The sequence below is a fragment of the Elephas maximus genome, chromosome X (genome assembly GCF_024166365.1).
Source record: "Elephas maximus indicus isolate mEleMax1 chromosome X, mEleMax1 primary haplotype, whole genome shotgun sequence".
In the NCBI taxonomy this organism is placed as follows: Eukaryota; Metazoa; Chordata; class Mammalia; order Proboscidea; family Elephantidae; genus Elephas; species Elephas maximus.
Window position 1 is genome coordinate 175,415,951 of NC_064846.1, and position 27,562 is coordinate 175,443,512.

The window sequence follows — 27,562 nt, forward strand, 5'->3', positions numbered from 1 at the left end:
CTGTCAAGAATGAAACCTCTACCAAGGATTGGTAAGAAAGACAATCCAAAATGAAGAATCACAGTGATTTGGCAGTTTTCAGCCAATCTGTGAAAAGGTGAAATTTTCAATGATTTTATCCATTTGTGATGTTAATATTGATTTAGGAAATAATATTGAAGTCGTTATTCCCTGTCCTGGAGTGTAGAGAATGTGACCCAGCTGGAGCTGGTGTCATAAGGACTCACAAGGACACATCAGCTCGGCCCTGAGGTATAAAGACAATAAAAAGGCCAAAAAACAAGCCCAGTGCCGTCGAGTCGATTCTGACTCATAGCAATCCTATAGGACAGGGTAGAACTGCCCCATAGAGTTTCCAAGGAGCTCCTGGCGGATTCGAACTGCAGACCTCTTGGTTAGCAGCTGTAGCACTTAACCACTACGCCACCAGGGTTTCCATAAGGATCCTAGCTATGATAATCTTGGAAAATATCTTTTGGGGAAACTTTCACGTCAACAAATCAACCAGAACCCAAAAGATTTTCCCCTCTTATCTTTTTCTGTTGCATTTAGTGAATGGAAAACTTGTTGGACCAATGAAGACGACCCTCCTGATTGTCCTTACTGAAACCTGAAAGCTGCACCAATGATTGTTAAGAAAGACAATTCAAAATGTAGGATGACAGTTTCTAGCCAATCTGTGAAAAGGTAAAATTTTCAATGGTTTTGCCCATTTGTAACATTAATATAATTTTTTTTTACAATGGTTCTGTACCATTCCTTGGACTTGGGCAGACAGGGCTGTGGCAGCATGCTTGCCCGTTTTCCCACTTCTGTCTTCTGTAGTATTTCCTTGAACTCTGGCAGACATGGCTCTAGCAGCATGCATGTCTGAGTCCCACTTTGGCTTTTTTAAATATACACCAAATAAAACTTTCTTTTTGCTTTACCGAACTTTGTGATGTATTTTACCCTACAACAGTATATATGGATGATTCTATAACGTTCCTTGGACTCAGACAGACATGGGGCTGGCAGCTTGTCCGTTTTCCCACTTTTGCCTCTGTGAAGACATGCTCTGCAAAACCTTTCTTTCTGCTTTCCTATAACTCTGCGGTGATTTCACCCTAGAAGAAATTTTACCGCAGAGTACACTGTGGCTTGAAAGGGTTGGACGGTCTCCTCTATCATACAGTCAATCCTCAAACCCTGTACAAGTAAGTGGGACCTTCTGTGGGGAGACAGGGTTAATAAAGTCACACCAGACCACCCGAGGTCCTAAGACTAATCCCTTCTGTTTGGCCTTTTATAAGAGGTAAGGACAGACAAAGAAATAGTCTCACACAGGGGGAAGGCAGCATACACAACCCCTTCTACAAAGCAGGGACTGCTAAGAAATACCCGTGGTTTTTTTCCCCTAGAGCTGACACAGAGCACCGCATTTTGAAGGCCCTGAATTTGCACTTCTTGCCGCCAGAATTGAGAGAAAATAAACTTCTACTCTGCAAATGTTACCAGAATTGAATAAGGTTCTTGCTCCTCATCAGTCAAGAATGAGCAGGGAAGGCGCGCAGAATTTTCCACACAAGCAAACTTATATTGAAGAGACTTGCAACTGGAGACGAGGAGGGCCTAAGCAACGCATACCCCTGTCTCACAAAACAAAGGACTTGCCTGGGTTTTTAAAAGTTCCTGCATGGGGAAAGATTCATGTTTCTTCATAGGCATAGGCGGGGATATGTATAAAATTTTCAGATACATATAGGCATATGAATATGCATATGTGTAATGCATGTAAAGAAGCAAGTTACATCCTGGTTAGATACTGAATGGCTTTATTGTATTTATCAATTCATTGGAAATGTTTGGTTTTCCAGATACAATGGACAATGCACACCCAGAACTGCCAATGGTGTGAGAACACAAAGAATCCTTTTCAATATTGTTTGTAAGTGCTGATGTTTTTCTGGAAGACGTATATTAGGGTTGAATTAATTGTTTCCACTTTTTACAGGAACCCCATAGACCTGAATTCTAGTCCTACTAACCATTAGGAGCTAAACCGGACAAACTCCCCTACATTTCCCAAGCACTTAATTGTGTTACATGCAAGGAGCTAAATCATATTACTTCTATGGGTTCTTCCAACTTCAAATATTATTCCCTGAGAGACCAAAAATATATGCTTAGAATGTTTACTTCATGTGGTGCTTGAGGTATCCTGAGGTACCTGAAGTAACGAATGAGCAACCTCAAGTACTAAAGGCTAATGGGTCTAACTTGAGTATAACCATCAAGGTCATTCTATCTTCAACAAAGTAAACTTTTAAAAATAATTTTAAAACATCTCAATTAATCAGTTTAAGGTATCATTTGGCTCTCTTAATATTCAAGGAAATCATAGGAATATCAAACACCAAGGACATTTTTTCATATCCAATCTCCTGTTACAAATAATGTACCTGTTGGTTCAGATTTCTATCTCTACTTTTTTTTTTTTAATGGTCCTGAAGAATAGTATCAACTTTAAATGGCTGAGTACCTGAATATGTGATTAAATTTAAATGTCTCAAGTATGCGAGCAGGGCCCCTATTGACACACACACACACACACACACACACACACACACACACATAACCTGACTCCCAGCGGCCCTGTAGGACAGAGTAGAACTGCCTCAAAGGGTTTCCAAGGAGTGACTGGTGGATTTGAACTGCTGACCTTACGGTTAGCATACGAGTTCTTAGCCACTATGCCACCAGGGCTGCACACACATGTACGCGTATATATATCTAACTCTCACATCCCATTCAGAGGACGGGGTGCCTCTGGTCAAGCGGCTCTTTGAATCCACCAGTCACTCCTTGGGAACCCAATGGGGCAGTTTTACCCTGTCCTGCATGGCTGCTATGAGTGGGAACCGACTTGGTGGCGTCTAACGACAACAAAAACAGGGGCTGAAGGAGGGAGGAAGACAAGGGGGACTCACTGGAATTCCCATGGGTTGTTTACCGGGATGTGCACGAGAGCATACCCTTGTGTTTATATCATGGCAAAGAGCATTGCTAGCCCTCCTAGCTGGAGTTGACGGATGTGGGTGTACAAAATGGTTCCCTCAAAATGAATCAGAGACCTGTTGTCTCTTAGTATAACCCATCCTTGCCCAGCAACTGCTCATGTTGGATCCGGCTGCATGTTAGATGAAGGGAGCAAGAGTTAGACTTGACAGCACACCCCCAACACTTCCCCATTAGAAAGAAACATTCTATTTTCGAGAGACCTGTCAAGATAAGGAGTTTCCATTATGTGGGAGAGGACCATAGGAGACAGAGGTCAGTGAAGGTGTTGAAGTGATAGGCGCCTCAGAGATTAAAGAACCTTGCACACGGGCACCCTTGTAGCCTTTCGTGAACTTTATTTCCAACTGCCACATTCTCATGCTCTGGACTTGGTATCATTTTCATTTCTTGCCCTGACAGGTCCCTCCCACTGTGGTGGTCTCTTTTCCTTGGGGCATGTCTGTTTGGCATCTGGGGGTATTTGCTTTGGGTAACTGGTTTGCCTGTTTTGTGCCCCTGTTTTGTTGATGCCCTGAACGTGTGCTTACCTTGCTTTTTGGGTAATCCACCCTTGTGTACATGATCTTGGAAGATGTAACCGAGGATAAAAACGAACGAAGCAAGGAGAAAGGGCGTAGGTAGACAGTTTTTGTATATTAGCAAATTCAGTTCACATCAATATATAGATATGGGTATACATACATGTTGTGATTTTCATTAGGTGCCATCCAGTCCATTATGACTCATATGGACCCCAGGTGACAGAGTAGAAGTGCCCCATAGGGTTTTCTTGATTGTTATCTTTTTTTTTTATTAACTTTTATTGAGCTTGAAGTGAACGTTTACAAATCAAGTCAGTCTGTCACATATAAGCTTATATACATCTTACTCCTTACTCCCACTTGCTCTCCCCCTAATGAGTCAGCCCTTCCAGTCTCTCCTTTCGTGACAATTTTGCCAGCTTCCAACTCTCTCTATGCTCCCATCCCCCCTCCAGACAAGAGACGCCAACACAGTCTCAAGTGTCCACCTGATATAATTAGCTCACTCTTCATCAGCATCTCTCTCCTACCCACTGTCCAGTCCCATTCATGTCTGATGAGTTGTCTTCTGGGGTGGTTCCTGTCCTGTGCCAACAGAAGGTTTGGGGACCATGACCGCCGGGATTCCTCTAGTCTCAGCCAGACCATTAAGTATGGTCTTTTTGTGAGAATTTGGGGTCTGCATCCCACTGATCTCCTGCTCCCTCAGGGGTTCTCTGTTGTGCTCCCTGTCAGGGCAGTCATCCATTGTGGCCAGGCACCAACTAGTTCTTCTGGTCTCAGGATGATGTAGGTCTCTGGTTCATGTGGCCCTTTCTGTCTCTTGGGCTCTTAGTTGTCGTGTGACCTTGGTGTTCTTCATTCTCCTTTGATCCAGGTGGGTTGAGACCAATTGATGCATCTTAGATGGCCGCTTGTTAGCATTTAAGACCCCAGACGCCACATTTCAAAGTGGGATGCAGAATGTTTTCATAATAGAATTATTTTGCCAATTGACTTAGAAGTCCCTTTAAACCATGGTCCCCAAACCCCCGCCCTTGCTCCACTGACCTTGGAAGCATTCGTTTTATCCCGAAAACTTCTTTGCTTTTCGTCCAGTCCAATTGAGCTGACCTTCCATGTATTGAGTGTTGTCCTTCCCTTCACCTAAAGCAGTTCTTATCTACTAATTAATCAGTAAAAAACCCTCTCCCCCCTCCCCCCGCCGTAACCACAAAAGTATGTGTTCTTCTCAGTTTATACTATTTCTCAAGATCTTATAATAGTGGTCTTATACAATATTTGTCCTTTTGCCTCTGACTCATTTCGCTCAGCATAATGCCTTCCAGGTTCCTCCATGTTATGAAATGTTTCAGAGGTTCGTCACTGTTCTTTATCGATGCATAGTATTCCATTGTGTGAATATACCACAATTTATTTACCCATTCATCCCTTGATGGACACCTTGGTTGCTTCCAGCTTTTTGCTATTGTAAACAGAGCTGCAATAAACATGGGTGTGCATATATCTGTTTGTGTGAAGGCTCTTGTTTCTCTAGGGTATATTCCGAGGAGTGGGATTTCTGGGTTGTATGGTAGTTCTATTTCTAACTGTTTAAGATAATGCCAGATAGATTTCCAAAGTGGTTGTACCATTTTACATTCCCACCAGCAGTGCATAAGAGTTCCAATCTCTCCGCAGCCTCTCCAACATTTATTATCTTGTGTTTTTTGGATTAATGCCAGCCTTGTCGGAGTGAGATGGAATCTCATCGTAGTTTTAATTTGCATTTCTCTAATGGCTAATGATCAAGAGCATTTTCTCATGTATCTGTTGGCTGCCTGAATATCTTCTTTAGTGAAATGTGTGTTCATCTCCTTTGCCCACTTCTTGATTGCGTTGTTTGTCTTTTTGTGGTTGAGTTTTGACAGAATCATATAGATTTTAGAGATCAGGCGCTGGTTGGAGATGTCATAACTGAAAATTCTTTCCCAGTCTGTAGTTGGTCTTTTTACTTTTTTGGTGAAGTCTTTAGATGAGCATAGGTGTTTGATTTTTAGGAGCTCCCAGTTATCTGGTTTCTCTTCGTCATTTTTGGTAATGTTTTGTATTCTGTTTATGCCTTGTATTAGGGCTCCTAAGGTTGTCCCTATTTTTTCTTCCATGATCTTTATCGTTTTAGTCTTTATGTTTAGGTCTTTGATCCACTTGGAGTTAGTTTTTGTGCATGGTGTGAGGTATGGGTCCTGTTTCATTTTTTTGCAAATGGATATCCAGTTATGCCAGCACCATTTGTTAAAAAGACTATCCTTTCCCCAATTAACTGACACTGGGCCTTTGTCAAATATCAGCTGCTCATATGTGGATGGATTTATATCTGGGTTATCAGTTCTGTTCCATTGGTCTATGTGCCTGTTGTTGTACCAATACCAGGCTGTTTTGACTACTGTGGCTGTATAATAGGTTCTGAAATCAGGTAGAGTGAGGTCTCCCACTTTCTTCTTCTTTTTCAGTAATGCTTTGCTTATCCGAGGCTTCTTTCCCTTCCATATGAAGTTGGTGATTTGTTTCTCTATCCCCTTAAAAAATGACATTGGAATTTGGGTCGGAAGTGCATTGTATGTATGGATGGCTTTTGGTAGAATAGATATTTTTACTATCTTAACTCTTCCTATCCATGAGCAAGGTATGTTTTTCCACTTAAGTATGCCCTTTTTAATTCCTTGTAGTAGAGCTTTGTAGTTTTCTTTGTATAGGTCTTTTACATCCTTGGTAAGATTTATTCCTAAGTATTTTATCTTCTTGGGGGCTACTGTGAATGGTATTGATTTGGTGAATTCCTCTTCGATGTTCTTTTTGTTGATGTAGAGGAATCCAAGTGATTTTTGTATGTTTATCTTCTAACCTGAGACTCTGCCAAACTCTTCTATTAGTTTCAGTAGTTTTCTGGAGGATTCCTTAGGGTTTTCTGTGTATAAGATAATGTCATCTGCAAATAGAGATGATTTTACTTCCTCCTTGCCAATTCGGATGCCCTTTATTTCTTTGTCTAGCCTAATTCCCCTGGCTAGGACTTCTAGCACAATGTTGAATAAGAGCGGTGATAAAGGGCATCCTTGTCTGGTTCCCATTCTCAAGGGAAATGCTTTCAGGTTCTCTCCATTTAGAGTGATGTTGGCTGTTGGCTTTGCATAGATACCCTTTATTATGTTGAGGAATTTTCCTTCAATTCCTATTTTGGTGAGAGTTTTTATCATAAATGGGTGTTGGACTTTGTCAAATGCCTTTTCTGCATCAATTGATAAGATCATGTGGTTTTTGTCTTTTGTTTTATTTATATGGTGGATTACATTAATGGTTTTTCTAATATTAAACCAGCCTTGCACACCTGGTATAAATCCCACTTGGTCGTGGTGAATTATTTTTTTTGATATGTTGTTGAATTCTATTGGCTAGAATTTTGTTGAGAATTTTTACATCTATGTTCATGAGGGATATAGGTCTGTAATTTTCTTTTTTTGTAATGTCTTTACCTGCTTTTTGGTATCACGGAGATGGTGGCTTCATAGAATGAGCTGGGTAGTATTCCATCATTTTTTATGCTTTGAAATACCTTTAGTAGGAGTGGTGTTAACTCTTCTCTGAAAGTTTGGTAGAACTCTGCCTTGAAGCCATCCGGGCCAGGGCTTTTTTTTGTTGGGAGTTTTTTGATTACCGTTTCAATCTCTTTTTTTTTTTATGGGTCTATTTAGTTGTTCTCCTTCTGAATGTGTTAGTTTAGGTAGGTAGTGTTTTTCCAGGAATTCATCCATTTCTTCTAGGTTTGCAAATTTGTTAGAGTACAATTTTTCGTAATAATCTGATATGATTCTTTTAATTTCAGTTGGTTCTGTTGTGATGTGGTCCTTCTCGTTTCTTATTCGGGTTATTTGTTTCCTTTGCTGTATTTCTTTAGTCAGTCTAGCCAATGGTTTATCAATTTTGTTAATTTTTTCAAAGAACCAGCTTTTGGCTTTGTTTATTCTTTCAATTGTTTTTCTGTTCTCTAATGCATTTAGTTCAGCTCTAATTTTTATTATTTGTTTTCCTCTGGTGCCTGATGGATTCTTTTGTTGCTCACTTTCTATTTGTTCAAGTTGTAGGGACAGTTCTCTGATTTTGCCTCTTTCTTCTTTTTGTATGTGTGCATTTAGCGATATAAATTGGCCTCTGAACACTGCTTTGGCTGTGTCCCAGAGGTTTTGATAGGAAGTATTTTCATTCTCATTGCATTCTATGAATTTCCTTATTCCCTCCTTGATGTCTTCTATAACCCAGTCTTTTTTCAGGAGGGTATTGTTCAGTTTCCAAGTATTTGATTTCTTTTCCCTAGTTTTTCTGTTATTGATTTCTAGTTTTATTGCCTTGTGGTCTGAGAAGATGCTTTGTAATATTTCGGTGTTTTGATTCTGCAAATGTTTGTTTTATGACCTAATATGTGTTCTATTCTAGAGAATGTTCCATGTGCACTAGAAAAAAAAGTATACTTTGCAGCAGTTGGGTGGAGAGATCTGTATAAGTCGATGAGGTCAAGTTGGTTGATGGTTGTAATTAGGTCTTTCTTGTCTCTAGTGAGCTTCTTACTGGATGTCCTGTCCTTCTCCGAAAGTGGTGTGTTGAAGTCTCCTACTATAATTGTGGAGGTGACTATCTCACTTTTCAGTTCTGTTGAAATTTGATTCTTGTATCTTGCAACCCTGTCATTGGGTGCATAAATATTTAATATGGTTATGTCTTCCTGATCAATTGTCCTTTTTATCGTTATGTAGTGTCCTTCTTTATCCTTTGTGGTGGATTTAAGTCTAAAGTCTATTTTGTCAGAAAATAATATTGCTACTCCTCTTCTTTTTTGCTTATTGTTTGCTTGATATATTTTTTTCCATCCTTTGAGTTTTAGTTTGTTTGTGTCTCTAAGTCTAAGGTGTGTCTCTTGTAGGCAGCATATAGATGGATCGTGTTTCTTTATCCAGTCCGAGACTCTCTGTGTCTTTATTGGTGCATTTATTCCATTTACATTCAGCGTAATTATAGATAAATAAGTGTTTAGTGTTGTCATTTGGATGCCTTTTTATGTGTGTTGTTGACCATTTCATTTTTCCACTTACTTTTTTGTGCTGAGATGTTTTTCTTAGTAAATTGTGAGATCCTCATTTTCGTAGTGTTTGACTTCATGTTTGTTGAGTCATTACGTTTTTCTTGGCTTTTATCTTGAGTTATGGAGTTGTTATACTTCTTTGTGGTTACCTTAATATTTACCCCTATTTTTCTAAGTAAAAACCTCACTTGTATTGTTCTATGTCGCCTTGTATCACTCTCCATGTGGGAGTTCTATGCCACCTGTATTTAGTCCCTCTTTTTGATTATTGTGACCTTTTACATATTGACTTCTGTGATTCCCTGTTATGAGCATTTTTTTTTTAATTAATCTTAATTTGTTTTTGTGATTTTCCTATTTGAGTTGATATCAGGATGTTCTGATCTATGACCTTGTGTTGTGCTGGTATCTGATATTATGGGTTTTCTGACCAATTTCCTTTAGTATTTCTTGTAGCTTTATTTTGGTTTTTGCAAATTCTCTAAACTTGTGTTTATCTGTAAATATCTTAATTTTGCCTTCATATTTGAGAGAGAGTTTTGCTGGATATATGATCCTTGGCTGGCAGTTTTTCCCCTTCAGTACTCTGTATATGTCATCCCATTGCCTTCTTGCCTGCATGGTTTCTGCTGAGTAGTCTGAACTTATTCTTATTGATTCTCCCTTGAAGGAGACCTTTCTTTTCTCCCTGGCTGCTTTTAAAATTTTCTCTTTATCTTTGGTTTGGCAAGTTTGATGATAATATGTTTTGGTGTTTTTCGTTTTGGATCAATCTTAAATGGGGTTCGATGAGCATGTTGGAAAGATATCCTTTCGTCTTTCATGATGTCAGAGAAGTTTTCTGTCAGCAGATCTTCAACTATTTTCTCTCCTTCCTCCCTGTTCTGGGACTCCAGTCATATGCAAGTTATCCTTCTTGATAGAGTCCCACATGATTCTTAGGGTTTCTTCATTTTTTTAAATTCTTTTATCTGATTTTTTTTCAGCTATGTTGGTGTTAATTCCCTGGTCCTCCAGGTGTCCCAGTCTGCATTCTAATTGCTCGAGTCTGCTGCTCTGACTTCCTATTGCGTTGTCTAATTCTGTAATTTTATCGTTAATCTTTTGGATTTCTACATGCTGTCTCTCTATGGATGCTTGCAACTTAGTAATTATTCCACTATGCTCTTGAATAATCTTTCTGAGTTCTTCAACTGTTTTATCAATGTGTTCCTTAGCTTTTTCTGCAGTTTGCCTTATTTCATTTCTGATGTCTTGAAGCATTCTGTAAATTAGTTTTTTATGTTCTGTATCTGATAATTCCAGGATTGTATCTTCATTTGGGAAAGATTTTGATTCTTTTGTTTGGGGGGTTGTAGAAGCTGTCAAGGTCTGCTTCTTTATGTGGTTTGATATGGACTGCTGTCTCTGAGCCATCACTAAGATACAGTAATGGTTTATTCTGTAATTGCTCACCGAGTTTTATCTTGTTTTGTTTTCTTTCCATATACGTGGATGGGCTACTAGATTGTGCTGTCTTGTTTGTTGTAGCCCTTGACTTAGTTATGACCTATTACCAGCTGGTTTGGGCTGTTGCCAGATATATACGCCTGAGTCTATTCACTATTCTTGAGTAGAATCTGATTTGGGGTCATCAAGCGTGTGCTGCACCCTAACACCTATCCACCTTGAGAAGCAGTGGTGATAGTTGTGTGCACCAGATTCTATTAGCAGCTGGGGTTCACCCTCTGGGGGGGCAGGATGCTGACAGGCTTCCCCCAAGTGTCAGTGAGGTAGGTGTGTCTCTATTCCTATAGCACCATGGTGGGAGAGCACTGCCGCTGTACCTTAGGCCCCCAATGCAAGTGCCTCTACTGATTGGTAGGTGTCACCCTCCTTAGAGCTCTAAAGCAAGAGGCTAGGTGGTCTGAGGGGAGCTTCAGCCCTCAGCTCCCTGTTGTGGGTCAGTTAGGGCTCTGTTGAATAAGCGCAGATATCAGACCTGGGAAACTTGTTTTTCCAGAAAATCCGTTAAAAAAAATAAATGCAGTCAGATCCCTATCAGAACTGCCTTTGGATTATAACCTCCACCTTGTTCCCTGTAAGGATGAAAGTCCGAGATTTGGATCATATATGCTTGGCTGTAGCTGGTTCTGTGTTTTTAGTCCAATTAGGGATGGATTTTTGGTCCCTGTTTTTTTTGTGGTTCCTTCTCTCAGGCCAGAAGAATGGGTTAGGAAAAGACCAAAAAAAAAAAAAAAGGGGGGGGAGCAAAGCCGCCACGGAGCCGGAGCAGCTCTCCCTCTGGCTCAGGAAATTCCAATGTTAATGAAGCCACCTGGGAAGGGTGGGGCAAGGTTCGGAGAGTTTGGAGAGTAGCACCTCGGAATATAGCCAAAGTTGCTTGTCTTGCTTGGAATGACTGTTTTATCTGAGATTCCCGAGGGGCGTGTCGCCTATGTGTGATGGCTGTGTGGAGATTGCCCCCGGGGTCTGGCCCGCTGAAGCCGCGGTCAGATCCTCAGCTGCCAGTCCAAAGCCCAGCGTCAAGGTTCCCCTGCTGGGACACTGCACTCCCGGCTCCAAAATCAGTCGCTGCCTCCCGGGAACTTCTCGTTCCGCCAGCCGTGTCGTCGCGCCGCCCCGCAGACCGGCTGGGCCTCCTCCCAGGGTTAGTTATGGGGAATAGGGCTGTGCCCCGTGCTTGCGCCATGACAGTGCCCAGTCAGATGCCCGGTGCCAAGGTTCCCTGGCTGGGACGCTGCACTCCTGGCTCCAAAATCAGTCGCTGCCTCCTGGGGACTTCTCCCTCCAGCCGCGTCGCTGCGCTGCCCCGCAGACCAGCTAGGCCCCCTCCCGGGGTTAGTTCAGGGGAGTAGAGCTGAACCCCTTGTTTGCGCCGTCACAAGATTTTTGAGTTCAGCTCCCCTGGGCCCAGACCTAAGCCCGGCGCCAAGGTTACCTGACTGGGATGCTGGCTCCAGGCTCCGAAAACAGTCGCTGCTTCCCCGTTATTGTTCGTTCTCTGTCTCTAAATCTGTGCTTGTTGTTCAGGTTTGTAGATTGTTATGTATGTGATCGATTCACTTGTTTTTCCGAGTCTTTGTTGCAAGAGGGATCCGAGGTACCGTCTACCTAGTCCGCCATCTTGGCCCCGCCTCCTTGTTTGTTATCTTTATGGGAGCAGATGGCCAGGTCTTTCTCCAGCAGAGCCCTGGGTGGGTTCAAATCACCAAACTTTCAATTAACAGTCAAGCCACCAAGGCATCTATTAAAAAATCAAAACCAAACCTGTTGCTGTCGTGTCAATTCTGACTCATAGGGACCCTAGAGGAGAGAGTAGAACTGCCTCCATAGGGTTCCAAAGAAGCAGCTGGTGGAATCGAACTGCCAACCTTTTAGTTAGCAGCCGAGTTCTTAAGCACTGTGCCACCAGAGCTTCTGAGCTCCTATATACATGTTTATTTAATTATTATTTTTCCTCACAAATGAAGGTGTAAATCACCTTCAAATTGTTCATGTAACGGAAGATGCTCTCACAGGAAAAGGTGTGAATGTGGATGCAGACGGCATAGCCAGCAAATTCACCAGACTTTTGGGTAGGTATTCCATTCTCACCTCAAAAGGTGAAACACCATGGACGATAGCAGTGATTCTATTCACAACGTCACCATGGGGTGACATCACGTGTTATTAAGTCCACGAGGACTCCAGTTCCACTTGCCGTCCAGTCGATTCCAACACTTGGCGAGCCCGCCTGTGTGTTAGAGTAGAACTGTGCTCCACACAGTTTGCAGTGGCTGGTATTTCCAGAATAGATCACCAGACCTTTCTTCCGAGGTGTCTCTGGGTGGACTCGAACCTCCAACCTTTCAGTTAGCAACCAAGTGCACCACCCTAAGTTTCCAGAGCTAAACCAGTTGCTGTCGAGTCTACCCTGTCTCATGGCACCCCATGTGCGTCAGAGTAGAACTGTGCCCCATAAGATTTTCAAGGCTGTGTGACCTTTCTGAAACAGATTGCCAGGACTTTCTTCTCAGGCACTTTGGGGTGGGTTCAAATCACCAACCTTTCAGTTAGTAGTCAGTTGCTTAACTGTTTATGCCACTGAGGGACTTCTTCTTAAGGAGAAGGACTTTGTCTTTATCAAGTCAGCCCCTCTGAAATGTAGTCTAGAAAGAAAGGTGAAAAATAGCTGATGGTTACCATCACAATCATTAGAAGAAGACTTTAACGAATATTCCCATTTATTACAATTGAAATATTATTTGAAATAAACTCTGAATAGATCAACTGGTGTCAAGAAATGTCTATATTCGGGTCAACTTCATTTAGCGACAGTTTGAAAATCCATTCCAGTCCTGAAACTGAAGCTTTTACAATAAACCTTCATAATGTTTTATTCTTCAAATCCCTTGTACTCATCCCACTAAAAAAACCGATTCTGACTCCGAGCGACCCTACGGGTTAGAGTAGAACTTTCCTATAGGGTTTCCAAAGCTGTAAATCTTTACGGGAGCAGACCACCACATCTTTCTCCCAAGGTATGGCTAACAGATTTGAAGTGATGACCTTTTTGGTTAGCAGCCGAGCTCTTAACTACTACTCCACCAGGGCTCCTTATTGTTCTCATACAACTTGGCAATTCCCACCCCCAAATAACCACACAGGGACTTTGAGAGGTATGCCTTAGACAATATACCATCTACAAGAAATCCATCTTAGAAACAAAGATGTAGACTTATTAACAATGAAAGGACGGAAAGAATACGTCAAGCAAACAGCTACCAAAAAAAAGCAGAAGTGGCAATGCTAACCTCAGATAAAATAGACGTTAAAGCAAAATCCACCATAAAAGACAAAGAAAAAAAAAACCCATTGCCATCGAGCAGATTCAGTCTCATAGAGACCGTATAGGACAGGATAGAACCACCTCCATAGGGTTCACAAGGAGTGCCTGGTGGATTCAAACTGCCGCCCTTTTGGTTAGCACCCAGAGCCCTTAACCACTACTCCAACAGGGTTAAAACATAACCATAATAAATATCTGCGCGTCCAATGACAGGGCTCCAAAATACATAAAACAAACTCTAACAGCACTGAAAAGAGAAACTGACAGTTCTACAGTAATAGTGGGAGACTTCAACACACCACTCTCAGTAAGGGACAGGACATCTAGAAAGAAACTCAACAAAGAGACAGAAGATCTAAAAGACACAATCAACCAACTTGATCTTATAGACATATATAGGACACTCCACCCAACAGCTGCAAAGTACACAGTCTTTTCCAATACACATAGAATGTTCTCCAAAACAGGCTACATCTTAGGCCACAGAGCAAACCTCAAAAACAAAATCCAAAACATTGAGATAATACAAAGTATCTTCTCTGACCACAATGCCATCAAAGTAGAAATTAACAACAGGGAGAGCAAGGAAAAAAAAAAATCAACTACATAGAAACTGAATAACAGCCTCCTTAAAAACCACTGAGTAATAGAAGAAATCAGAGATGGAATTAAAAAATTCCTAGACTCAAACAGGAATGAAAACACATCTTACCAAAAGTGGTGGGACACAGCAAAGGCAGTCCTCAGAGTTCAATTTATTTGCAATAGATGCACTCATCAAAAAAGAAGAAAGGGACAAAATTAAAGCATTAGCTACACAACTTGAACAAATAGAGAACAGCAAAAGAAGCTCACAGACACTAGAAGAAAGGATATAATAAAGATCAAAGCAGAAATAAGTGGACTAGAGAACAGAAAAAGAATAGAAAGAATCAACAAAACCAAAAGTTGGTCCTTTGAAAGGATCTACAAAATTGACAAACCACTGGCCAAACTGAGAAAAGAAAAACAGGAGAGGATGCAAATAAGCCAAAGAAGAAATGAAAGGGGGGACATTACAACCGTCCTAACTGAAATAAAAAGGATCCTAACAGAGTATTATGAGAAACTATGCTCCAACAAATTTGAAAACCTAGAGGAAAAGGACAAATTTCTAGAAACACGCTACCTACCCGAACTAACACAAAATGATGTTGAAAATCTAAACAGACCCATAGCAAGAGAAGAGATTGAAAAGGTAATAAGAAAACTCCCAACAACAACAACAACAACAAAAAGCCCTGGCTTGGATGGCTTCTCTGGAGGATTTTACCTAACATTCAGAGAAGAGCTTGCACCAGTACTACTCAAACTATTTCAGAATGTAGAAAAGGAAGCGATACTTCCAAATTCATTCTGTGAAACCAGCATAACCCTGATACCAAAACCAGGCAAAGACACTACAAAAAAGAAAAGAAAAAGAAAATTACAGACCAATAGCTCTCATGAATATAGATGCAAAAATTCTCAATAAAATTCTAGTTGATCGAATTCAGCATCATTTGAAAATAATAATAAAATGATACACCACAACCAAGTAGGATTCATACCAGGTATGCAAGGATGGTTCAACGTTAGGTAACAATCTACATAACCCAGCACATAAATAAAAGATGCTCATCTCAACTGACACAGAAAAGGCATTTGACAAAGCCCAGCACCCGTTCCTGATTTAAAAAAAAAAAAAAACTCCCAATAAAATAGGAACAGATGGGAAATTCCTCAACATAATGAAGGGCATCTGTGTAAACCCTGGTGGCATGGTGGTTAAGTGCTACGGCCTTTAACCCAAAGGGTGAGCAGTTCAAATCCGCCAGGTGCTCCTTGGAAACTCTATGGGGCAGTTCTACTCCGTTCAATAGGGTCGCTATGAGTCGGCATCGACTCGATGGCATTGGGTTTGGGTTTTTTTTTTGGTTTTTATGCAAAACCAATGGCCGACATCATTCTTAATGGAGAGAGGCTGAAAACATTCCCCTTGAGAACAGGAATAAGACAAAGGTGCCCTTTATCACCACTCCTATTTAACATTGTGCTGGAAGTCCTAGCTAGCTCAATAAGGCAAGAAACAGAAATAAAGGGCATCCAAACTGGTAATAAAGAAGTAAAACTGTCCCTATTTGTGGATGATATGATACTGTACATACAAAATCCAAAAGACCCCGTGAGAAAACTACTGGAACTAATAGAAAGATTCAGCAGACTTACAGGATACAAGATAAACATACAAAAATCAGTTGGGTTCTTATACACCAATAAAGAGAACAACAAAAAGGAAATCAGAAAAAAAAATATGTATATACCATTTATAATAGCCCCTAAAAAAATAAAATACTTGGGAATAAATCAGTGTAACCCGACCCTAGGAATGCCAGTAAATTTCCACTGGCTGTTAAAGGAGCCCAAGCCAGATTTGTATCACCTGGCATATGCAGAAGGGCCAGCTGTGATTGCTAATTGATCTCAACAGAAGATGCAGCCAGAGATGGAGCAAATCAGAAGGAAAATCATCACTCAGACCCTATTCCGAATCAAGAAGTCCAACAAGGACCACATCACCTCTTGGCTGCATTCTAAAATTTTCCTTCCCCAGTATGCCAGCTCGGCCATCATGTTACTGCCCAAATCACATAGAAGACCTGCTTCCCCATAGCTCGGGGAGTCGGATCTGAGGGACTTCCTCCTAAGTCCTTGCTCTTGGAGCTGCAATGAAGTTACTTTCTCTTTCTCAAAGGCTGGTGTCCAAAGTATTAACAAGCCTGAGTGTGCTGGACAAGGACCCACTTTCCCTGCTTTGGTAACAACAGGGAACCTGGGATGGAAAGGGAATGGTGGAGTGAGCTGTCACAATGTGGGGATTTCAACCAATGTCACAAAACAATAAGTGTATCAATTCTGAATGAGAAAATTTTTTTTAAAAAATGGTGGATAACCATACAGTACTGGGAATCATGGCCTAGCCAGGTGGATATATATTTTAGGGGGGGCACAATTCAATCCATACTACTGCCTTATACCCCTTCAATAAAAATGCCCCTCCCCCATGATGGTTAGACACTTCATCTCTTCTCACCTGTCCACTTCTAAGGATTCTCTATCCAGCCCTAACCAATATTGTCCCCAAGAGGCCATCCATTCCATGATAGATATACCTTCTGCGATAGCTTTATTTAAAGTGGATATCTATTGGCTCACAGAATTAACCCTTTTTCTGCACAGAGACACATGGACAGCACATATGATAAATCAATTTATTTAAACATTTAGAGATCCAGTGACACCAAACAAGATATGAGTGGTGACTGAGGAAGATGCCATGGGAAAGGGAACCCATCTGGTGGGAGAGAAAGATAAGCTATATGGGAACAAAGAATATTTCTTCATATTGGTGATGCTGGTTCCATGGTGAAGAGGACGTGCTTGATTCTCAATGCCGTATACTCTGTAGGTGAGAAAAACCAGGACAAAACATTGAGTTGAATAGATGATGTTATAGGTAGTTGAGTTGATCCTATAGGCCTTATAGGTAATATGGTTTCAAGGATGGAGTAGTGGACGTGTTCTCATGTGGAACTTAATGGATTCTGTCTCTATAATAGGGGAGAGTCTATTTGTAATGTTTCCAAGGCTACTGATATGGTGGGACCAAGAGTTTCACAATTCCAGATTGCTTGTTCTTGGCTATAAGACTTGTAAACACAATTTAGAAGGTCATTCTGTTGTACGTGGGGTCACTATAAGTCAGAATCAACTCCATGACACCTAACAACAATAAACAACATGACTGAGTTGGAATCCCTGAGGGGTACAAAAGACTGGAGAGTCAAGTCCACCAAAAGACACCTAGGAAGACAGGCCTGGCAATCTACTTCTAAAAAATCAGCCATTGAAAACCCTGTGGAGCACGGTTCTACTCACACACACACGGTGCCTCCACGAGTTGAAGTCAACTCGATGCCAACTGATTTTATGATTGAGTTAGTCTTGGCTCCTCTAATAAGAGGATGTGTGGTTTCAAGACCTTATATTCACCCTGGGGGTTGGCGTTTTTGTTTTTATTTTTTCTTTCCAGTTGTTCCCAACAAAAATAAAAATTAAAAAAAAATGGACAGGCTTCAGCCCATATCAATGTCGTTCGCTGAGGGTATCTCCCTTCAGGAAGTTTAAAAAACTCCCATGTTGTCTTAACGCTAACAAGCAGCCATCTGAGATGCATCAATGAATCTCAACGCACCTGGATCAAAGGAGAATGAAGAACACCAAGGTCACAAGGTAATTATGAGCCCAAGAGACAGAAAGGGCCACATGAACTAGAGAGTACATCATCCTGAGACCAGAAGAACCAGACGGTGCCCGGCCACAACTGATGATTGCCCTGACAGGGAACACAACAGAGAACCCCTGAGGGAGCAGGAGAACAGTGGGATGCAGACCCCAAATTCTCATAAAAAGACCAGACTTAATGGTCTGACTAAGACTAGAAGAATCCCAGCCGTTATGGTCCCCAAACGTTCTGTTGGCCCAGGACAGAAACCATTCCTGAAGCCAACTCATCAGACACGGATTGGAGTGGACAATGGGTTGGAGAGAGATGCTGATGAAGAGTGAGCTACTTGCATCAGGTGGACACTTGAGACTATACTAGCATCTCCTGTCTGGAGGGGAGATGGGAGGGTAGAGGGGGTTAGAAACTGTCAAAATGTTCATGAAAGGAGAGACCGGAAGGAGGGAGCAGACTGACTCATTGCGGGGGAGTAAGTGGGAGTATGCAGTAAGGTGTACATTAGTTTATATGTGAGAGATTGACTTGATTTATAAACTTTCACTTAAAGCACAATAAAAATTATTTTAAAAAAACACAAAAACTCCCAAGCTTAACGAAACCATCTTGTGATTGTTAGTTGCTGTGAAGACGATTCCGACTCTTGGAGACCTCGTCCGTGTAGAGTGGAACTGGCTCCATTGGGTTTCCAAGGTAGTGACCTTTGGGGGGCAGATTGCTCGGCCTTTCTTCCAAGGCACCTCTAGGTGGGTTGGAGCCACCAAAATTTGAGCTAATCATCTAGCACTTAAGTGTTTGTACCACCCAGGGGCTCCTATTGAAACCTCTTTAGCAAGGGAAAAAGAAATACAATATGTGTGTAAGTTGGTGTGATTGGAAGACCACACCTGAGGTTGTCATGATTATCTAAAATCACAAACTACGTGAGAAACCATTGCTCTTAAGCCTGAACTTCCTAGAGTATGGAGAAATTCTTTATGAGGTTGGGTTCTTTAAAAATATTATGGAAGAAAGCCTTTACCGCGCTTTGTTATTTTGCTCTTTTTGACTTCAACCACTGGCAGCTTATTGAAGAGAATAGTTGCCTTCAAGTCAATCCCACTCACCGTGTATTTCAGAGTGGAACTGTGCTCCCTAGGGTTTCTGTTGATGGATTTCCCCTACATGGCTTGCATCTGCGTGATTCTTAAGTGTTGGTACTTCATCACCAAAAGACTTCAGCATGAATCACCCAAATCGAGTTGCACTTGAACAAAAGCTAATGAGTTGAAATAGATTCTATGGCAATAGGTTTTTGTTTTGTTTTGTTTTAACATGCCAGAGGAAAATTTTTTCTGGTAGCATAATTTTGGGGGACAAAAAAAATTTTTTTACTTAAAAAAAAAAAAAAAGAAAAAAAATCTGTCTGCTCTGACAAGAATCACCATAGAAGGTCCAAGAGAGGACTGAAGAAAAATGTAGAACAAAATTCTAACTCTTAAAAAAAGTGCAGATTTACTGAGCTGACAGAGACTGGAGAAATCCCAAGAGTATGACCCCTGGACACCCTTTTAACTCCATACTGAAGTCACTCCTGGGGCTTAGCCTTCAGCCAAAGATTAAACAGGCCCATAAATCAAAATGAGACTAAATGGGCACACCAGCCCAGGGGCAAGGACTAAAAGGCAGGAGGGGACAGGAAAGCTGGTAATGGGGAACCCAAGGTCGAGAAGGGGAGAGTGCTGATATGTTGTGGGGTTGGCAACCAATGTCTCAAAACAATATGTATTGTTTAATAAAAAATTAATTTGTTCTGTAAGCCTTCCTCTAAAGTACAAAACAAAAAACCAAAACCTGTTGATGTCAACTTGATTTCGACTCACAGCAACTCAGTAGGACAGAGTAGAACTGCCCCATAGGGTTTCCAAGGCCATAATCTTTATGGAAGTAGACTGACACTTCTTGCGGAGCAGCTGGTGGGTTCGACCTTAAAGTTAGCAGCTGAGGGCTTAACCACCACCAGGGCTCCTGACCTCAGGAACCAAAAAACACCCACTGCAGTCGAGTCAATTGCGACTCATTGATCCTATAGAACAGAGTAGAACTGCCCCATGGGGTTTCCAAGGAGTGCTGGTGGATTTGAGCTGCCAACCTTTTGTTTAGCAGATGAGCTGTTAACCACTACATCACCAGGCCTCCAAATTTTGGAGAAGAAAAACTAAGTTACTTAAAAAAAATTCAGCATATGTTAAATCACAAAATGTTTGATACAGCAACACTGAAAACTGGTAGTTCTTACTTACCAACAAAATACAGGATACCTTGAAATAACTCTTTCCAATGGCTTAATTTGGGAAGGTAACAGGACAGTCATCTGTGAAAAAGAAGGAAAAAGAAAACAGGGCAGCCGATCAACACCAAATCCCAATATCTCTAAGGATTATTTTCAAATAACAGATTTCGTAACAGGTACTTTATGGAGAAGGGAATTTGAAATGGATCCATGGGTCTCCTGATAATCTACTTACATGTCAGGTGAGTTGCATAGATATGAAAAAGTGTGGTCCAGTTACCTTTACTGAAGACATTTACAATGTTTTCTTCTGGAATCCCCTCTTTTCTACTCCATTTCTTGAACTTCGCAAAGACTAGATCACTTACAGTGTTTGTTGTCCCTGAATATCAACATTATAAGGCAGAAGGTTGCACGTTACAATACGTAAGAAATCGTGAATATACAAGTTCACAGAGTATGAATATCAAGCTTTCACTAGGTGCAAGTTAACACACTCTAACTAGTTTCCATGAAGTCCATGGGTGATACAAATGATTAACCTGCTCAGCTGCTAAACAAAAGCTTGGTGGTTCAGGTCCAGTTGTAGGCACCTGGGAAGAAAGGCCTGGAGATCTACTTCTGAAAAGCCAGCCATTGAAAATCCCATGGAGCACAGTCCTACTCTGGTGCACATGCGGGCGCCATGAGTTGGAGTCAACTCGACAGCAACTAGTACTAGTAACTAGTTCACATTTACCTTCTCAGATATATCAATTCACCTGATAGGTGAGCGCTTAACCATTGCACCACCAGGGCTCCTGCTTTCCAACGTAGGGGGGTCATCTTCCGTGTCTATATCAACCACTGTTCTGTTGTGATCCATAGAGTTTTCAGGGGCTGCTTTTCAGAAGCAGATCACCAGGCCTTTCTTGCTAGTCTTTCATAGTCTAGAAGTTCTGCTGAAACCTGTCCACCATGGGTGACCCCGATGCTATTTGAAATAGCGGTGGAATAGCTTCCAGCATCATAGCAACACTCAAGCCACCACGGTATGACAAACATTCATGATGTTGTTGTTGCGTGCTGTCCAGTTGATTCTGACTCATAGCCACCCTATAGGACACAGTAGAACTGCCCCATAGAGTTTCCAAGGCTATAAGTCTTTACGGGAGCAGATCATCAGGTCTTTCTTCCTGCGGAGGCACTTGCTGGGTTTGAACCACCTACCTTTCGGTTAGCAGCTGGGTGCTTAAACATTGCACCACCAGGTCTCCTTATACCTCTTTCAAATATGCATTTTATATCACAAAGACTAAAGCACACCTCTCAAAGGCCCGTGTGGTTATTTGGGGGTGGGAATTGCCAAGTTGTATGAGAACAATAAGGAGCCCTGGTGGCGTAGTGGTTAACTGTTTCACTGCTAACCAAAAGGTCAGCAGTTCGAATCCAACAGCAGCTCCTTGGAAACCCTATGGGGCAGCTCTACTCTGCAATAGGGTCGCTATGTGTTGGAATCTGCTCAACAGTAATGAGTTTCTTTTCCGGTATGAAAACAAAAAGGAGCCCTGGTGGCACAGTGGTTTATCATTCAGCTGCTAACCAAAAAGCTTGGCGGTTTGAACCCACCAGGTTCTCTTCAGGAGAAAGATGTTGCCATCCGCTCCCATAAAGATCAATGGCCTTGAAAACCATATAGGAAAGTTCTACTCTGTCCTATAGGGTCGCTGTGAGTCGGAATTGACTCGATGACAGTGGGTTTTTTAGTGGGATGAGAACAATGCATTTGAAGGATAAAACCTTACAAAGGTTTCATGTGAAAGTTTCAGTTCCAAGCCTGGAATTGATTTTCCAGCTGTCATGAAAATGGGGTTGACCTGAATATAGACATTTCTTGACACCATTCGATCTAGTCCGAGTTTATTTCCAATAATATTTTAATTTTTAATTGCGATAAATGGGAGTATTTTTTAGAGTCTTCTTCTGATGACTACTATGGTGACCAGCAGCTATTTTTTTCATCTTTCTTTCTAGACTACATCTCAGGGGTGCTGAAGGCAGTGGGTTTGGTTTTGGTTTTGACTCAGTAAACGCAAAGTCCTTGTCCTTAAGAAGGAGTCCCTTGGTGGCAAAAACAGTTAAGCAAGCAACTACTAACTGAAAGGTGGGTGACTTGAACCCACCCCGAGGTGCCTGGGAAGAAAGTCCTGGCAATCTGCTTTGGAAAGGTCACACAGCCTGGAAAACCCTACGGGGCACAGTTCTACTCTGACACACGTGGGGGCACCAGGAGACAGAATGGGCTCAAGAGCAACTGGTTTGGCTTTGGAAACTTAGGGGGATGCAAACGGTTAATATACTTGTCTGCTAAGTGGAAGGTTGGAGGTTTGAGTCCACCCAGAGATGCCTTGGAAGAAAGGCCTGGTGATCTACTGTGGAAATACCAGCCCCTGCAAAACCCTGTGGAGCACAATTCTACTCTGATACACAGGTGGGGTCGCCATGAGTTGGAATCGACTGGATGGCAAGTGGAACTGGAATCCTTGTGGACTTAATAACACGTGATGTCACTCCACGGCAACGTTGTGAATAGAATCACTGCTATTGTTCAACATGACGGATTACCTACCCAAGAGTGCAATGAATTTGCTGACTACACCGTCTTCATCCACATTTGTGTTCTTTACTATAAAAGCATTTCTTGTTACATAAACAATTTGGAAGTGATTTACACCTGCATCTGTGAGAGAAAAAAAAAAAAAAATCAAATAAGCGTACCAGGCTATAGGGTTGCTGTGAGTCAGAATCGACCCGACGGCACTGGGTTTGGTTTTTGGTATTTTATAGGAGCTCAGGAGCCCTGGTGGTGCAGTGGTTAAATGCTGGACTGGTAACTAAAAGGTCGGCTGTTGGAATCCACCAGCTGCTCCTTGGAAACCCTATGGGGCAGTTCTACTCTGTCCTATAGGGTCCCTATGAATCAGTTCTGACTTGATGACAATAGGTTACATACGTAATTTTGTGTGTGTGTGTGTGTGTGTATGTGCATCTCTACAGGAGCCCTGATGGCACAGTGGTTAAGCGCTGGGCTACTAGTCAAAAGGTCGGCAGTTCAAACCCTGCAGCCGCTCCACAGGAGAATAATGTGGCAGCCTGCTTCCGTAAAGATTTAGAGACTTGGAAACCTCTTGGGGCAGTTGGTACTCTGTCCTATAGGGTGGCTATAAGTGGGGATCGACTGGACAGCAATGGTTTTTTTTTTTTTTTTTTTTTTTAGGGAATGTCTGTCTTAACTATTCTTGATGTAACTTCTTTTTAAATGCGACTGTAATATTAGCGATTGAACTCAATAATATTAGCGATTGAACTCAAAAGTGTGTTATGCCATTTTAGTTCAGTGAGATGAACCGGATTATAAAATTTTTGGTCAGTGTCGGGGTACTACATTTTTACTATATACCACATTTTCTACACAGAGAATGTCCCACATATTCTACAAGAAAGAAAATTACTAATATTTTTTGGATGCCTGCTATGTTAGTATTATATTAAATTATTACCCATGTTGGTATTATATAGTAAACGTATGCTAGGTTGTGTCCACCTGTGTGCCAAACATATTTGGTATGTTCATCGTATTTTCATTGTGCTATTATGCCATGCACTTAAGACATTTAAATTTTAATCAAATATTTAGACACTGAGCCATTTAAAATTCAGAATATTCTCGAGGACCATTAAAAACAACAAAAAAAACTAGAGCTAGAAATCTGAACCAACAGCCACACTACTTGTAAGAGCAGCTCGGATATGAAAAAATGTTCTTGGTGCTTGATATTCATATGATTTCCTTGAACATTAAGTTAATCCAATCGTATCTTAAACTGATTAATTGAGTTAAGGCTTTTTTTAAAAGTTTACTCCATTCAAGATGGAATGACCTTGATATCTATACTCAAGCTAGACCCGTTAGCCTTTAATACTTGAAGTTACTTTTTCGTTAGCTCAGAACATTTTCCTCTGCCCGAGCACAGCATGAAATAAACATTCTAAGCATATATTTTTAGTCTCTCAGTGAACCATATTCAAAGTTGGAAGAACCCATAGAAGTAATATGATTTATCTCCTTGCACATAACACAATTAAGTGCTTGGAAAATTTAGAGGAGTTTGCCCGGTTTAGCTCCTAATGCTTAGTAGGGCTAGAATTCAGGTCTATGGGGTTTCTGTAAGAAGTGGAAACAATTAAGTCAACCCTAATATACATTTTCCAGAAAACCATTGGTACTTACAATCAGCACTGAAAAAGTTTCCTTGTGTTCTCACACCAGTAGAAGTAACGGGTAGGCATTGTCCATTGTATCTGGAAAACCAAACATTTCCAAGGAATTGATAAATACAATGAAGCCATTCAGTATCTAACCAGGATTTAACTTGTTTCTTTACATGCATTACACGTAGGCATATTCATATGCCTATGTGTATCTGAAAATTTTATATATGTATTATTGCTGTCAGTTGACACTGAGTCAATTCTGAATCATGGTGAGGCCACGTGTACAGAGGAGAACTGTGCTCCATAGGGTTTTCCAGGCTGCGACCTTCCAGAAGCAAATCACCAGGTCTGTCTTCCAAGGTATCTCTGGGTGGGTTCAAACTGCCAATCCTTCTGCTGGTAGTTGAGTGTGTCAGAGAAAATGAGTATTCAGGATATACGAAGAACGCATGCAACAAAAGTAATGAAAAGCAAACAACTCAACCAAAAATGGGCAAATTATTTGAACAGATACTTTGCAAAAGAACGGCAAGATGAGATTAAGTACCTTATGGAAAGGCAAATTAAAACCTCTGTGAGACACGACTTGCCCTAGAATGTGTAAAATTACAAACGAGGAGGATAGAAAGAAAAAAAACGAGTGTTAAATGGGATGGGAAGCACCTGATCTCTCACCCATACTTGGAGACAATGTGAAATGGCACAGCCACTTGGAAAACTACGGACTCTTCTTTTATAGTCAGGTATGGAAACCCTGGTGGCCTAGTGCTTAAGTGCTACGGCTGCTAACCAAAGGATCGGCAGTTCGAATCCACAGGCGCTCCATGGAAACTCTATGGGGCAGGGCAGTTCTACTCTGTCCTATAGGGTTGCTATGAGTCGAAATCGACTTGACGGCAGTGGGATTGGTTTTGGTTATGCCGTTGTACTATGACACAGTAATCCCACACCTAGGTGTCTTCCAAGAGACGCGAAAATCTATGTCAACACGAACGCTACAACAGAAAGATTCCTAGTGAAGTTTTTCACAGTAACCACAACACGGAAACAACCCAATAGTCTACTAAGGGGGAGAGTGTATACATTGTGATGTATCTAAACAATGTAACACTACTTGGCAATGAAAAAACACATCTGCTGATATATGCAGCCATGAGGATAAATTTAGGAAACATGATGTTGAATGAAAGCAGCCAGTCTAAAGGACAATATTCTGTGTAGTTGCATTTTGTGAAAATTGTAGAACAGGTGAGAAAAAGCACAGCGGTGATCAATCATAACGAGATGAATAGGCGTTTAAAGGAAAGGGAACCAAATTGCTTTCTGGGCTGGAGAATATGATGTTGATTCCACAGGTGTAGACATTTGTCAAAGCTGAACTATGTCCCTCAAAAGGGCGTATTTTATACAGAAATTATACTCTGGTGATGCAGTGGTGGAAACCCTGGTGGCGTAGTGGTTAAGTGCTATGGCTGCTAACCAAAAAGTCGGCAGTTCGAATCCGCCAGCCGCTGCTTAGAAACTCTGTGGGGCAGTTCTACTCTGTCCTATAAGGTCGCTATGAGTCGGAATCGAGTCAATGGCAACAGGTTTGGTTTTTTTGGTTTGAATGCAGTGGTTAAAGCCGCTGGCTGCTAACCAAAAAGTTGGCTATTGAAACCCACCAGTCACTCCGCAGGAGAAGGATATGGCAGTTTGCTTCCATAAAGATTTACAGCCTTGGAAACCCCATGGGGCAGTTCTACTCCATCCCAGGGGGTCACGATGAGTTGGAATGGACTCAACCCCAACTGGGGTTTTTTTTTTTTTTTTGTAACTTAATAAAGTTGATTTAAAACAGATGTAACCAACCACGTGGAAAGCCAGTTAAAAACAGAAGGCAGCATACATTGTAGAAATGACAAAGAAGATAATCTGGTGATCTTAAAACAATTAGAGAAAACTGATAGGTATTCTATTGGGGGAGGTCTCTACGAAGCTCACCAATCTGAACAAGCCATGAGCACCTTTGCTCGCTGTCATAGAACCCTTGTTCTTAGTGTTTTCAATGTTGGTTTTTGTTTTCATCCTTCAAACTCTGTTTCTGTGTTGGGAGTTGTGTGTGTGTGTGTGTGTGTGTGTGTGTGTGTGTGTGTGTGTGTGTGTGTGAAAGAGAGGGGTCTGCAATTGCTAAAATTATTTCATTTGGGTTAACTGCATCTCCATTGATATAAATGGTCACCCAGAAACTCAGAATTAAATTTGAGAGTCAAAATCTTGTTTCTTCTATACCCCCAATATACCTCCAAACATTGTCTTTTAAAACTCTCTTTCATTGCTGCCCCCTAGATTTAGGAACGAGCCACTTCTTACCGACACCAAGAAATACTCCCAAACTGTCTTCAAACTGAGTGTTTGAATATCTTCTCTGCACAATAGTTCATAGAGGAAGCATTGTCAGAAAGAAGCAGAAAATGCTTTTGTCTGTGATTCAATGGAAACTCATGCCCTGGGTGCTGGGAGGCTGGGAATTAAAACTAAGATACTGACATATAGTATTTTTCAGAACAAGCTCTAATTTTTTTTTTTCCCCAACCCCTCATCTTGTGCAATTGCCTTCCTACTTCCTGTGCATAGGTACCTGGAAGTACCCAACATTTCTGAAATGCACTTTTTTGTCTTTAAATAACTGAGTGCTTCTGAATATCAAGTTCTTATTAGCAGTTCACCTAGCTGTATCCTGACTAGATTTTGAAAGAAAGAAGGCGAAGAAGTTTCTTCTTCTTCTTTTATTCATTCGAGTCCTTAACAAAATGCCTGCAATATACTGATGATTTTGTCAATAATCCTTGAGGAAATGAACGCGTTAATAAATTTGGCCATTGGTTCAAAACTGCCAAGAGTACTTTCTTCAGGGCAGAGGGGTTTTGTGTTTAATCCTCTACTTACTGTTCTTTGGAGCTTGGTTCCCCTAAGCATGAAACATCTTTTGAAAATTGTGAGCGAAGAATTTCATAGGGAACTCAGAGTTTTACGGTACTATTCCTTCTTCAAACCCTCTGTTCCTCTAATATTTCCTGAGATGATTTCGTCTTTAACTCTTTGTCCTCTAAGAAAATATCTCTGACATTCTCTGAACACCAAAGATGCAACTTCAAAGACCCTTCTAAGTGCATTGTTCAAGTCCAGCGATTTTTCTGCAAACATGAAA